The 12,569-nt window shown below is 43.8% G+C and overlaps 1 protein-coding gene across 1 annotated transcript in view; it reads left to right on the top strand.

Annotated features, from left to right (window-relative positions):
- Positions 1 to 12,569, top strand: part of ANKFN1 (ankyrin repeat and fibronectin type III domain containing 1) — a 309,928-nt gene that overhangs the window by 89,868 nt on the left and 207,491 nt on the right. The window contains exon 2 of the mRNA XM_028521748.2: positions 281 to 321. The gene's annotated coding sequence lies outside the window, so the exon portion shown is untranslated. The remainder of the gene's footprint in view (positions 1 to 280; positions 322 to 12,569) is intronic.

Below are 12,569 nucleotides of genomic sequence, written 5' to 3'. Positions count from 1 at the left end.
AGAGCAAGCACCAAATGATGTCAATGTCTAGGACATCCGGGGGCAGGGAGCTGAGCACGCAATGAGATACGGCAGTTGACTTCCATGTTCGCTTTCTGGGTGAAAGCTCCTTGTACCTCCAAGAAGTTTCCCAATTAGTATGTTTTCATCTCTAGACTTCTCATTTTTCTCGGTCAGTGTGAGTGGCTGGCTACGTCTTCAAGGGCAATTCAATGTCTTTTTCATTTTGAATCGGTTACTGTACAATTTTTTAATACATCTTTTTCTCTCTCTGTTTCAGAGGCTGCCCTTCAAAGACAGGCATTTCACCTGCAGCAAAATGTAAGTACATTTCCTCCTTAGAGCGGTGTCTATTTCTCAGCTATAACTTCTGAAACCTCCTAATCCTCAAGGCTCCCATCTTGCGTTGTTCCGCTTTTAAAGTCTGGCTCAACAAAGGCAGCTACAGTTTGAGCCCACATTTCCCTCTCCTGATTTGTATAGCACTGTGGAGCATTTTATAATCCATTTGAGAAGCAGATTGAATTTGATTGTGTCTGCGACTGCATTGCATCTCAAAACCTAGAAGAAAGTGCCGAGGAAAAAATTAGACGATATTCTTTTAGGCAGGATGACCGTCTGACACCAAACGCTGGAATATTCAGGTTCTCTCAGATGGCTCATTTATCACTCTTTGCCCAGCTGGCCCTCGAGTCTCAGACTGCTTCATGTTTAACAGCGTCGTGTTTGTCTTGATCATTCCTTCCCGTGTGTAGCGCACCGAGGCCCCGCTGCCAACCAGCATTCTTCCTAGAATGAATCTCTCATGTGTGATGTTTCTTTACTCTCACTTCTCCAGGTGTCCACACCCAAACTGCAACTCCCTCTCTTCTGAAGGCCAAAACTACACCAGGTTTGACCTGGGAGTCCGAAGTACGTTTCGATTTGGCCTTAGTGACTGGGTATAAATGGAAATTAGGATAAAAATATTTCTTTATTTATTTTACTGTTAGAGAGAGAAGAAGGGAGGGAGAAACAGAGGGAGAGAAACACCAATGTGTAAGAGATACTTCCATCAGTTGCCTTTCACATGCCCCCAACCGGGGACCTGGCCCACAACCCAAGCAAGTGCCCTGACTGGGAATCAAACCGGCAACCTTTCGGTTTACAGACTGGTGCTCAATCCACTGAGTTACACCAGCCAGGGCCTTTTTTCTTTTCAATAAGATAAAGTTTATATTCTCTCTAGTATAAATTGGTTCCCCTGTTATACACCAAATACTCAAACATCAGCACAAGAATTACCCTTAAAACCATTCAAATATTATATCAAAGTATTATGCATTCACTGAAATATCTTAAAATGTCAGTCTCCATATGATATTGCTTTGGTCTTTATTGTAATATCAAGACACCTGCAGGTTATGAATACGTGAAGCAGCTTTTACGGATAAAGCCGTGTGAGGTTTTTGTGAGCTGTGCTACCGTATTTCATTTGTGCACATTGACCTTTGACTGCATCCTTCCTTTTGAACATAGAAAACGTTCAGGAGAAGCTGCCTGGGTTTACCCTCTTGTGGATCCGTACTTGGTAGCTCTCCATCACACTGTTTTTGTGTATTTAGGTTTATCACGGCTTTCAAATGATTTTATTTTAAATATTAAATGACAGTGGCTGTGTGTCCCTGCTGAAAATTAGAGGAATGCCAATGTGAGGCAGCATTTCACATTACTGTAGCAAATACACAATCGGAAACACACACACGACAATCACCTCACGATCTCTGACACGATTTCCATTGAAAGAGGGCAGTAGGGCGGAGGGCAGCTATTGGCGATCTCTTTAGTTTGACATTTTTTCTCAAACAAATACAAAGTGGCTGCCAACCTATTTTATCAGTAAATATTCCGAGAAGCAAACGTGCACTAGGAGTTTTCACTATCCAGACAAAACAGGTCTCCGTGCCTCATCGTGTCCTCTCCGGGCAATGGGTGGAACGTTGGTCTGACCCGTGGAGGCCGGGAAACATATTCAAATCACCAGGCAATTGTGACTTGAGTTCATTTTGGCTGCCAGACTGGATCAGCCCCTCCGGAGCTGACATTGTGTCCTAATGATGATTGCATTATGCAACCAGTGCGCGTGGAAACCAACCTAATCAGCACTCCATTCAGACAAGCCTTGCTCCGTAGTGAGTGGCAGGAGGCTGTCCAAGTAAAGGACCTGGAAATGTGTACGGGCCACATAAAACCCCCAGGCCACCGATGGAGGACAGCGTTAGCCAAGTCAGGACGATATAGATACGCCCCCAGGGAGAGAGGGGGAGGGTGGCGGGAGGAAAGTCAAGCCTGAAAAGCAGAAGGCCCTGGTCCGAGTCCCACCCAAATCAATCCCACAGACACCAGACACAGTATGATTTGGGGAGTGTTAGTTACTAAGAATCTTTATTATGGGTGGGAGGGGGAGAAAGGCAAATGTTTTTTGCCTGCTTCCATCAAAGGATTACTGTGATGATCCCATAAGATAATGTTTCAGAAAAATGTTACCATCGAGAAAAGTTTTGTTTCTCGAAGGGATTTGTATTAGATTACAGGAGACTCCTTCTGTTTTAACGGGTGTCTCTAGGGCTCTGGGGACAAACTTTGTGCCTTAAGATTAATACTACATGGTAGAAGCGGACAGAACCACCCTGAGACACATTGGGCCCCTGGACAGACTTGAACCCACATTTTTTGTTTCTTGTCAACCACACGTATTTTGGGGGACCCCTGCTTCTGGTGGAGGAGAATTGTCTTCTGGGTGGTAAGGGTGAGAAAGCTGCCAAACAAACCTGAATTATCCAGAGGCCTGTAAAATGCACAATTGCTTTTTAAGAGGCATGGCGATATTGTGCGTTCCTTTCGATTTTTGGCAGTAACGATTTTCTGCAATTTGTGGTTTTGCAATTTCTCTTTACACAGACAACACTCTGGCTCTCATTCAATGTCCCACTGGTTGGGGGGAGGGGGAGGGGGAAGAGGTTCCCTGGGGCTCTGACCACTCCAGCAAAAGAAGGAAATGTTAATGAAAAGAGTCAGAAAGAATGCTCGAGACTCGTGGAAGCTGGTTGGTTGGTGGGGAAGAAACAACTTGTAATAAATTGTGCGGCGCGGTTGGGATTTTATCTGGGCTTTCATCGGCTAGGCCGAGGTCTGCTCCCCTTAACTCTTCTTGACTCTCCCCTGAGCTCTGTCTGCACCGCGGTCTCGGTCCCTCCTTTTCCCCCGGATTCAGCAAGGCTGGAGCAATCTCTTCGATTGGCTCCCTTCGGCCTCTTCTGGCCTCGGTGGCAGTCTCTCTAAATACGCCACCTCGAGGAGTCTGCTCACCAATGACATTCAGTTGGTTTGTGTAAATTACCTGAAGATCCATGTGCCGGAATTCTTGCCTTGGTTCCGGCTGCATTTTCTTCTCCTAGAGGCTGAATGCTCTTTGCAGAGGGAGAGCTGTGGCCCACACCCCAGAGACAGTGTGACGATGCAGCGGTGTAGCGTTTATCTAAGCAAGAGTAATTTGGTTTTCATTGCTCTTGTTCGTTTGTTTGCTTGTTTGTTTGGCTGGGTGCAGTGAACTTTATTGATGGTTCATGACAAGGCAGGGCTCCCTAAACCCCTCTGCTCTTCAAGGGGTCTTGGGTGGAAACTGGAGGTCAGGAGATCCTCAGTGTGCTGGGGGATAGATTCGGGGCAAGGACTCCCCAGCAGCTGAGGGTCTCTCTTCCTGTCGCTGCGGCTAGTGGTCATTTGTTCTGCTTTGAGTCATCAGCTCTGGGAAGGCATTGCCAACTCGTGTTTGTTTTTTTGTATGGCTGCTGGGCATTGTGCTGAAGGATTTAAAGTTGCATTTGGCGAAAACCTTGTATTCCTTCTCTGTTTACTTCTCCATGGAGTAGATCCCTGGGACTTACATCCTCAGGTCCTAGGCTTTTGGTGCACAGAGGCAATTGCACAGGCATCTTATCTCTTCTCCTTTCGTTTCTTTTGCTTCTAAGAGAAATACAAAGGTAATTACTATTCATGTTAATTGTGTAATTTTTGCATATTTGAGAAATTATGATCGTCTTGCTGTTTGTGTGTGTTCTAGAGCTTTGGAGAATTGTTTGTGCCACGGCATTATAAATCGTGGGACTCAGTGTTAGAAGCTGCTTCCAACACAAGGCAGTTCAACAGCCCACCCTAAGCCATCCTCCTCACAACACCCTCTCTAGGAGCTCTTTTAGCCCAGGGGAGCCCAATGCATTTTTTAAAAGCTCAACCCTTCAAACTTCCTTTTGCTCACCTGAGATGACCTTCAGGGGGTTTGGTTGGTTTTGCCTTCCGGAGCAGCTCAGGAGTTGCTGCTTCCACATGAGGGTCCTCCATTGCCATCTGACTTCACATACTCTCTGAGGCTCCCTTTTCTGGGCTAACCATCCCAGTTCCTTCAGCCATCTTTCTTCATATGACTTGGTTGAGTGATCCTTTTTCATTGGTCCCAGTCACTTTTTTCAATGTCCCTCTTCAAATGTTACAGCATGAATGGAAGAGTATTGCCAAAATGGCTGACCGTAGCAGAGCTCCAAGGAAAAAAAAAATCAAGGGCAAAAAAAGCTCTCATTTCCATTCTGGTCATATAACTTATTACTGTCAACTATGAGCACCTCACACGTTTCAATGGCAGTTTCGTCCTGAGGTCAATCCTTAAACCCCGAGGTATATCATAGAAAAGCTGCTATGAAAGCAGATCTTTCTCCAGTCATGTATTTATGCTAACGAACTTTTATATTTATCCTTGTGACACTTCCTAGTTTCAGAATCTTAGTGAAGGCTGTTTAGGAGCTCTTTGAATCTGAATTATTTTAAATCCTGTCCCGGTTTTATGACATTTCGATTCACTTCTTGACTTCATTTAAAAGACTGATAAAAACAGTGAGCGTCTGTATTTTAAGTGAATATCTGTATTTTTAGCTCCTCCAAGGTGAAATCATATTTTATTCATACGCGTCTCTCCTGAAATGTCTGGGACATTCTGTTACACAAGCAGATGCTCCATGAGCGCTTTTGCGAAATTAGTCAATGAAATCAGACACGGGAAGCTTCCCAGCACCCCGGCAGAGAGCTGTCGTTAGAGTGATGTCAGTTCTTAGAAACTAAGAACAAGATAAATACTGCACTTCATTGCTAATGCTTGGCGATTGTGTAGCATTAGCACCATTGACTCGTTAACAGGGCCACCTTTAGCGCTAGATTGCCTCAATTCTAATCTTACTAGACTTGGCTAGCTAGGTGCTCTGGAGCGAGTTACTCCACTTTTCTGGGTCTGTTCGCTGATGTATAAAATAAAGACATATTATCTCTATCTGCCTCATAAAGTTGTTGTGATGATTAAGTAAATTAATCCATGTAAAGAATATGGAACAGCTACCTTTAATAACATAAAAACAATGTTGTAGTAATAGTTGACTTATTGTTGCTTTTGTTGTTATTCTCAAGATATACTAGTGTCACTATCCTATCCTAAGAGGAACAAAGGCAAGTTCGGCATAATTTGTTTGTAGTGAACCCGTATCGACATCAAACAATAATGTTCTGATCAAAATGCTGGTGTAACCTACATACAATTCATCTGCTTCGTGGCCCATCGAAGTTTAGGTATACATTCGAAAGAACACACAAATACCTAAAGAGATAAAAGCAATGTAAAGTTTTACTAAAGTGCTGTAAAGGGGAAACATATTGCATTTCATAGCAAAACATATGAAGATTTTTCTTTGTCCCAAGTTCTCACGGTAGCTGCACGAAAACCCTGCCTCTGTCTCTCCCCCTCCGTGCTACATCACAGAACCCCGGCTCGTGTGGCCTTTGCTTTCACCGACCTCTTCTCTTCTAATCATGCCCCGTTTTCCGGGATTAGTAAGTTACTAGACTGTTATTTTCTGTCTCCAAAAATTTCATTTCCTCTGTAATTTCACTGTGGCCCTTCCAGGCTTCTTCTGGAAAACTAATTACGTATATGGTATACTCATAAATTTTATTGATATAATGGCTGTGTAGCATACAATTTGCAAATGATAAAATATGAATCATAATGAAACATGCAATTAATAAGAATAAAATACGTAATACCCTTTCTTGTAAATTCCATCTGGCCAACTGATTCTCACAGAACGCTTTCTTTGATTATCGCTGAACTCTTGTACCTGTAACCAACCGATGGCTGCCGTTGATGAGTAAACACAGTGTACACAGAGATGTGGCTGATATTTTTGTTTATGTTAATGAGGAAGACAAAGTGAAAGTACAAAGATGTGTGTTATAGATCCACTTGTTCATCAGTGACATGAGCGACTTCTTTACTAAGTTGGATAATAGTTTCTTTAATTCACGGAATACTTTCTCGAGAGCCTGAACCATTTGCAATGTCACAGCTATAGGGGGAACACTCCTGGTTGCTGAATATGCATTATTAATATTTCCTACATCATTTCTAAAAAATCTAAACAATCAACAGGACGATAAATCAAGACTTGATTTGTAGCATTTATTGATTTCTGTGGTGTAAATACCCCCATCTAGCCAATTGCAAGGAACCAACGTGACCCGGCACTGAGCACAGAGTTAGGAAGGGACTGGTGGTATCTTTATGCAGTGTTTCCATCATAGAGACACAGTGGGTACAAAGAACTTCAGAGGCACAGGTAATGGTAAGATGTCTTCATAGAAATAGGAAGTGATGAGTTCTGAGTATTTGTTCCTTTGTTTTCAATACAAATTATTTCGTTGTAAAGTTATATAATTCAACTCTTAAGAATGGCTGTGCATAACAAAGAGCCAACAAATTCCTGCAAATCTAACGCCTGCCCCTTGCGAACTGGCACAAGCTGTCTCTGGCACAACCCCGGTTCTTCACCGTTAGCCAGCAGTGGGGGGTGGAAGGGGTGGGAGGGGGAGATTGAGCTACAACTGTGACTATTTACAAGTTAATGTTTTTCTCGAGTTAAAACTTATTTCATGCACTTCAGGACTCTCACTGGTAAAGGTCTCACCAAGTGGAGAGTAATTCTAGTAGTTCAAGATGGTTATTTTTGTTTCTGTTTTTGTTTTTGTTTAACATCACGGCCCCTAAACACAAAATAGCTACTTTACTTGGTGCTTGGCAGTGATCTTCCTTGCCACACTGGTGGTTTTGGAGTTATCATAAGATGGTCCCACAGTGTGCAATGAATTGTCATGGGTAACTTTGACCACTGGTCATTTTTGCACATTCAGTCAGTAACATTTCAAAGCTGAGAGCAAACACTGAAAGTAATACTGTTTTATCTGCATACAAGATAAATCATTTTATTTGCAGTGTTTTAAAGAATACATCCAAGTCCCACTTAATTATGTTTTTAAAACGAAGACTGAATAAAAGCAGGGGCTAAGAGATACTATCAAGAAAAAAAGCATCTCTAAGGAAACTGGAGAATCCTACTTTTATTCTGAAATTTTAATGCAGAAGTGCTAGAGCTGTGCTAGTTAACTGGTTTTTGTAGTTTTGCTAAGCACAAAGTCGTGTTTTATGGATTCTTTTAATAGAGGAACTGTGTTGCAATTTATTCAAAGAGAAGACAGGCATCAGCCTCCCGAAGGTCAGAGAGGAAAGAGCAGATGGGTCTCTCACCCTGAATCAGGTTAAAATGGTCCCGCCTGTCAAGATAGTATCACTTTGTGGAAGAATATATTGATGTTGTTCATCCAAAAAGAGGCATGTGTAATCCGTGTTGCTCCTTTGTATATTCCACACCACCACCGCCTCTAGTCAGATGAGGGGAAAAGTCACCTGCAAGGTGATTCCAGACTGCATTGGAGATATAACTTGGCATGTAGGCTACCCAGATAGGGGTCTGCTTCCTACTTTATGTGTGTGGAGCAAACCTGCTTCCTTCACAGCATCCTGGGCAGAGGCTTCAGTGAGGACTGAACGGAGACCTTGTATCTACTCTGCCTGGAGAAACCAATCTCAAAGAGATCAAATTCCGACAGAGACATAATTACAACAGTCAGCCCTGACCCATCTCTGTAGCTCAAGTTACTGGCTGCGGCTCAAGTTACAAAGCTGCCCAGCTATGTTTGTTGGATGCATTTGGTTTCTAACCTTTTCTTATTATTTTCGTTACACACAAACTCCTTTCGTATTTTTATGAATCACAGTGGGAAATTGCCAGTCAGAACCTTGACTTAGCTGACGAGATTCGTGTTACCACGTGAGCTGGCTGTAATTCCATAACAAAACAAAGACACTTCCTGTTTTCAGTTAGACTTTGGGAAAAGGTAGGCAGTTTCTCACCGGTGTATACAGTACATCACTAGGAGTTATGCTGAAGCCTAACACGTGGATGTTCAAGGGTAAGCACGTCTATTATAAGGGAGCTTCCATTCCAGGAACTGAAAGAACAGCACACCAGCGTCCAGTGTCGACTCTTCATTCCAGAGTTCTGTCTACTGTCCAGCTCAAGTGCACAGCTCAACGGCTTCAGTCCGCAGACCACCAAACCAAGGCTCACCATTGGCTGCTTTCAGAGTGCAGAGTGGTTTCCTTTTAAAGTCTATGCTTATCACTAGAATCATATCTGTTTTTTTCCCATTTTCTATTTAAGTTTTTAAAATACCGAGAGGAAGTGCAGCCAGCTGCTCAGGTAGTAGGTTAACGCACCTGCAGGCGCTGGCGGCACCACTGCTGAAACCACCTTAACAAGGAAACAGCTGGCGGGCTCTTCAGTAGGCTGAGGTACCCATCTGCATTTGGTCCAGAAAGGAAATGTATAGATTTTAACATATAATATACAAAAATGCAGGTCCCTTGAAAGTTAAACTTATAAAAGTTGAGCATCACAAGTATTGGAGACAAGACAGATTTCTCCTGAATATTCCCTACCTTAGACTTGCAAGCTTAGGTGAGAAAGGGCTAAAGTAGATACTTTGGAGTTACGTACTAGCTATGCCATAGCAGTTATTACCATGTACTGTTACTGAGTATTGATTATGAGCCAGGCACTAAACTGGGCATTTTATACACATATATCTTCCTAATTACCTGATTAAATCTTATTGATGATAGGGCAAAATTGTATTGTTTCAGTATTTCACAGAAAAATCTGAAGGTCAGTTAGGAAGCCTCTGCCCAAGATCACATGTAACTGGAAATGACAGAACGGGAGTTAAAATCACGTTCATCTGATGCTAAAACCTGTCATCTTCCTTCCGTACTTAATTGCCCTTTTCTTCAGATCGCTTAAGACAAAAAGAACTGGTCTATCCCCCGGCCACCAAACTTGCCCTCAGTGTGTTTGCTCTAAAGCTGCATTCTAGAAAGCTTCTCAGACGATGGATAGCAAGATCTTATATTAAATGTGTGAAAGCAGTGTCCGTGTTAACTACTGTTAATTCCAGAGAGCTGGACAGAACCGTGTCTACGGATCAGACTTTTCTATATAAATACCTTTGGATGAGACAGGTTATATCTGCAGAAGGTGGTGAGATGTACCCAGTAGGTAGCAACCAGGAGATTTTCAGGAAGCGAGATTTTTCCCCTTTTTTCCTTTTTATTGAATGTATTAGGGGTTACAATCATGTCACCTGTACATTATTGAATGTACAGGTTAACAAAAGTATACAGATTTCAGATGCACAGTCTTACAACACATCATCTGCACACTGTATTGCGTGTTCACCACCCCGAGTCAAGTCCCCTTCCATCACCATTTGCCCCCCGTGCCCTCCTCCCAGGAACATTGCTGAAGGCCTGGCCTTTTTGTCTGTTGCCTCATGGGCCCCTCACCCCCGTCCTACAGGTGGACATCATGATCCCTGTCACACAGAGAGCCCCAGGGAAGTTTACACGGTCACTTAGCCAATACACAGGGTATTTGAACCCGGATCTGCCTGCCTCCATGACACAGAGCATGGACAGCCCTGCTGTCCAACACCTAACAGGTGCGTGTGCCTACTGCCCAGTGTCACCACTTGTCCCAAGGCCTCTGAGATATGTCCTGCCTCCCATCCGCCTGTGCCCAGCAACCATAGTTCCCGTTGATTGCATACCAGTGGGTGTCAGTTACTTAACGATGTCCCTGACATGAGTTAGGCCTGGAGAAATAAATATCTGTTGAATGAATGTGATAGTTAGCACATCATTTAATGATCAGAACAATGTTATGAGGCTTACGTTGCTATTTTCATGTAGGTGGAAGGTAGAGGTTTACAGAGGCCCCACGGTGAAAACTTGGGGAAGCTGGAATCCAGTCATCTCTGAGGCCCCAAAGCCCAGGCTCACCCCCCAAAGGAGCCTACCTGGGGGTTACCATGGGTAGAGGTTTGTTTTATTTTTTTTCTTTTAGGTTCTGAGAATTAGATTTTTATTACATTTGGCATGGAAGCATATTTAATACTTGGGAAGGATTTCCCAGAAGCAGACCCTGGGGCAAGGATGAAAGTACTCGTGGTTTGTAAGGAGGCGACCGCAGGGAACACCAGTGAGAGAGGGAGAGCGTGAGCCACAAGCAGGTTAGCGCTGGTCCGTGGGACCTCATCCCACTGGGGAGACGAGGGCCCAGGGAGGCGGGGAGAGCACTCCCCTGTGAGAACAGCTCGGAACGGAGAGGAAAATTCCCCCGTTCTCAGGAATGGAGCTATCCCCCAGAATAGCTCACGGTAATCATTAAGCGATTAACTCACCTGTAGCTGAGGTCATTATAACCTTTGATATTTTCACAAGGGAAGGTTTTTGAAAGGCATAAAAATAGATGTGTCTGACTGGTGTGGCTCAGTAGATTGAGCACGGGCTGAGAACCAAAGGGTCACCAGTTCAGTTCCCAGTCACGGCACATGCCTGTGTTGTGGGCCAGGTCCCCAGTACATGGCGCTTGAGAGATAACCACACACTGATATTTCTCTCCCTCCCTTTCTCCTTCTCTTCCTCTATGTCTAAAAATGAATGAATAAAATCTTTTAAAAAAAGAATAGATGTGATGAGTGGCCAGATGGATCGTGTTCATGCACAGGAAGTCTCAACGTTATGAAAATGTAAATCGTTTCCTATCAAAGTATCGACAGGGTTGGTAACAGAACTTTGACAAACTGATTCTAAAAGCCACATGGAAGAACAAAAGCCCCCACATAGCCCAGACAGTTCTGAGAAGGACGAAGCTCGGGCACACTTGCCGTGAGCAGATAGACTTACAAAGTGGCGCTCAGGAAGACAGTATGTATTGTCACAGGGATAGGATAGGGATTCCCAAAAGGGACCCATGAGATCCCTGGCAGACAAAGGGAGGGGACCTCGGGAGGCGCGTGGATGGGGGAGCGCGGCTTGTTCAGTAAGGACTGTGGGTCTGCTGGCCTTTCATACGGAGATAAACGAGAAGAGGAATTTTACTTTTTCCATATGGAAAGCCAATAGTCCCACAGCACTTACTGAGATTTAATCACTGGGGCCGCTTCCAGTGCTTCTGGATTTTCTGCCGCACCATTTCAGCACTTTTTCTAAGGAAAGAAAACCCTGTGAAATGGTTTTACTGTACACACTCACACGGCAATGGAAACAAGGGTGAGGACGTTGGAGCCCCGCGTGCCGGGCTCCCCTCCCCCTCCAGCACCTCCGTAGGAACCAAAGGCCCACTTTCTCGTAACAGTGGGGCAGAAAAGACAACATAACCCAAGAATTCTCCATTCTCTGTGTTCTTTGAAAACTTAGCCTTCAAAAAACCTAGTTGTGCCCCCTACTTGAAGGCCAGGTGGGGCTGAGACACACCTACTTACAACTGTCCACAGAACCCTCTTGCTCTATTTCACCGGCCTCAGAATGCGTGGTGAGTGAGTTTCATCTCACCCGTGAATGACAGTCGGTTGAAACTGTAGTTCAGAAGCTCTTGAAGTCAAGTTCCCACTCATGCAACAGAAAGGCAGAATCGACCAGTAACGTGTGCCCTGGGCATAGTACAGTGACAGCATGCTTGCCAAGAACTGATCATTCTTCAATTGGACATGTTTCTGTCCAGAAATGTACATTTTTTGTGTCATCAAGCTGGAGAGCTTGGTGTTATTATTCACAATAGTGAATCAATAGCAGTTCTTCCCACAGAGTATTTTTCCTTAAAGCATCTGGTTGGAAGGCACCACACAAACTGGACCTATGTACATCGCATGACATCCAGCCCTTCTCGAGTGCAAGGGGGAAGCATACCCTCCAGAGTTCGGGGATTTGGCTTCAGCATGCCAGCGGTGGATTAGGAAATATGACATACAGCCCAGGGTTCCCCTTCTAAGTACAATAGACAATTATGTATGATCAAGTATTTAAAATTCTACAGCCATCATTGATTATCATTTGAAAGTTTATTACTCTCGAACAATATGAACAGTTTGTTTCATTCAGGAAATCTGGAGGGCAAACTAAACCTGGCACATCATTTTATTTACTGAATATATTCGTACACCATCGCCATCCAAAAAAAAGAAAGAAAGAAAGAAATGGAGCTGCTTACAAGAGCCATATGCAATCTCATTAATAAAAGAAGATAGTCTTGTTAATA

Source organism: Phyllostomus discolor, chromosome 8, assembly GCF_004126475.2.
Source record: "Phyllostomus discolor isolate MPI-MPIP mPhyDis1 chromosome 8, mPhyDis1.pri.v3, whole genome shotgun sequence".
Taxonomy (NCBI): domain Eukaryota; kingdom Metazoa; phylum Chordata; class Mammalia; order Chiroptera; family Phyllostomidae; genus Phyllostomus; species Phyllostomus discolor.
Note: the sequence above shows the minus strand (reverse complement) of the source record. Positions and strands in the feature narration are given on the sequence as shown.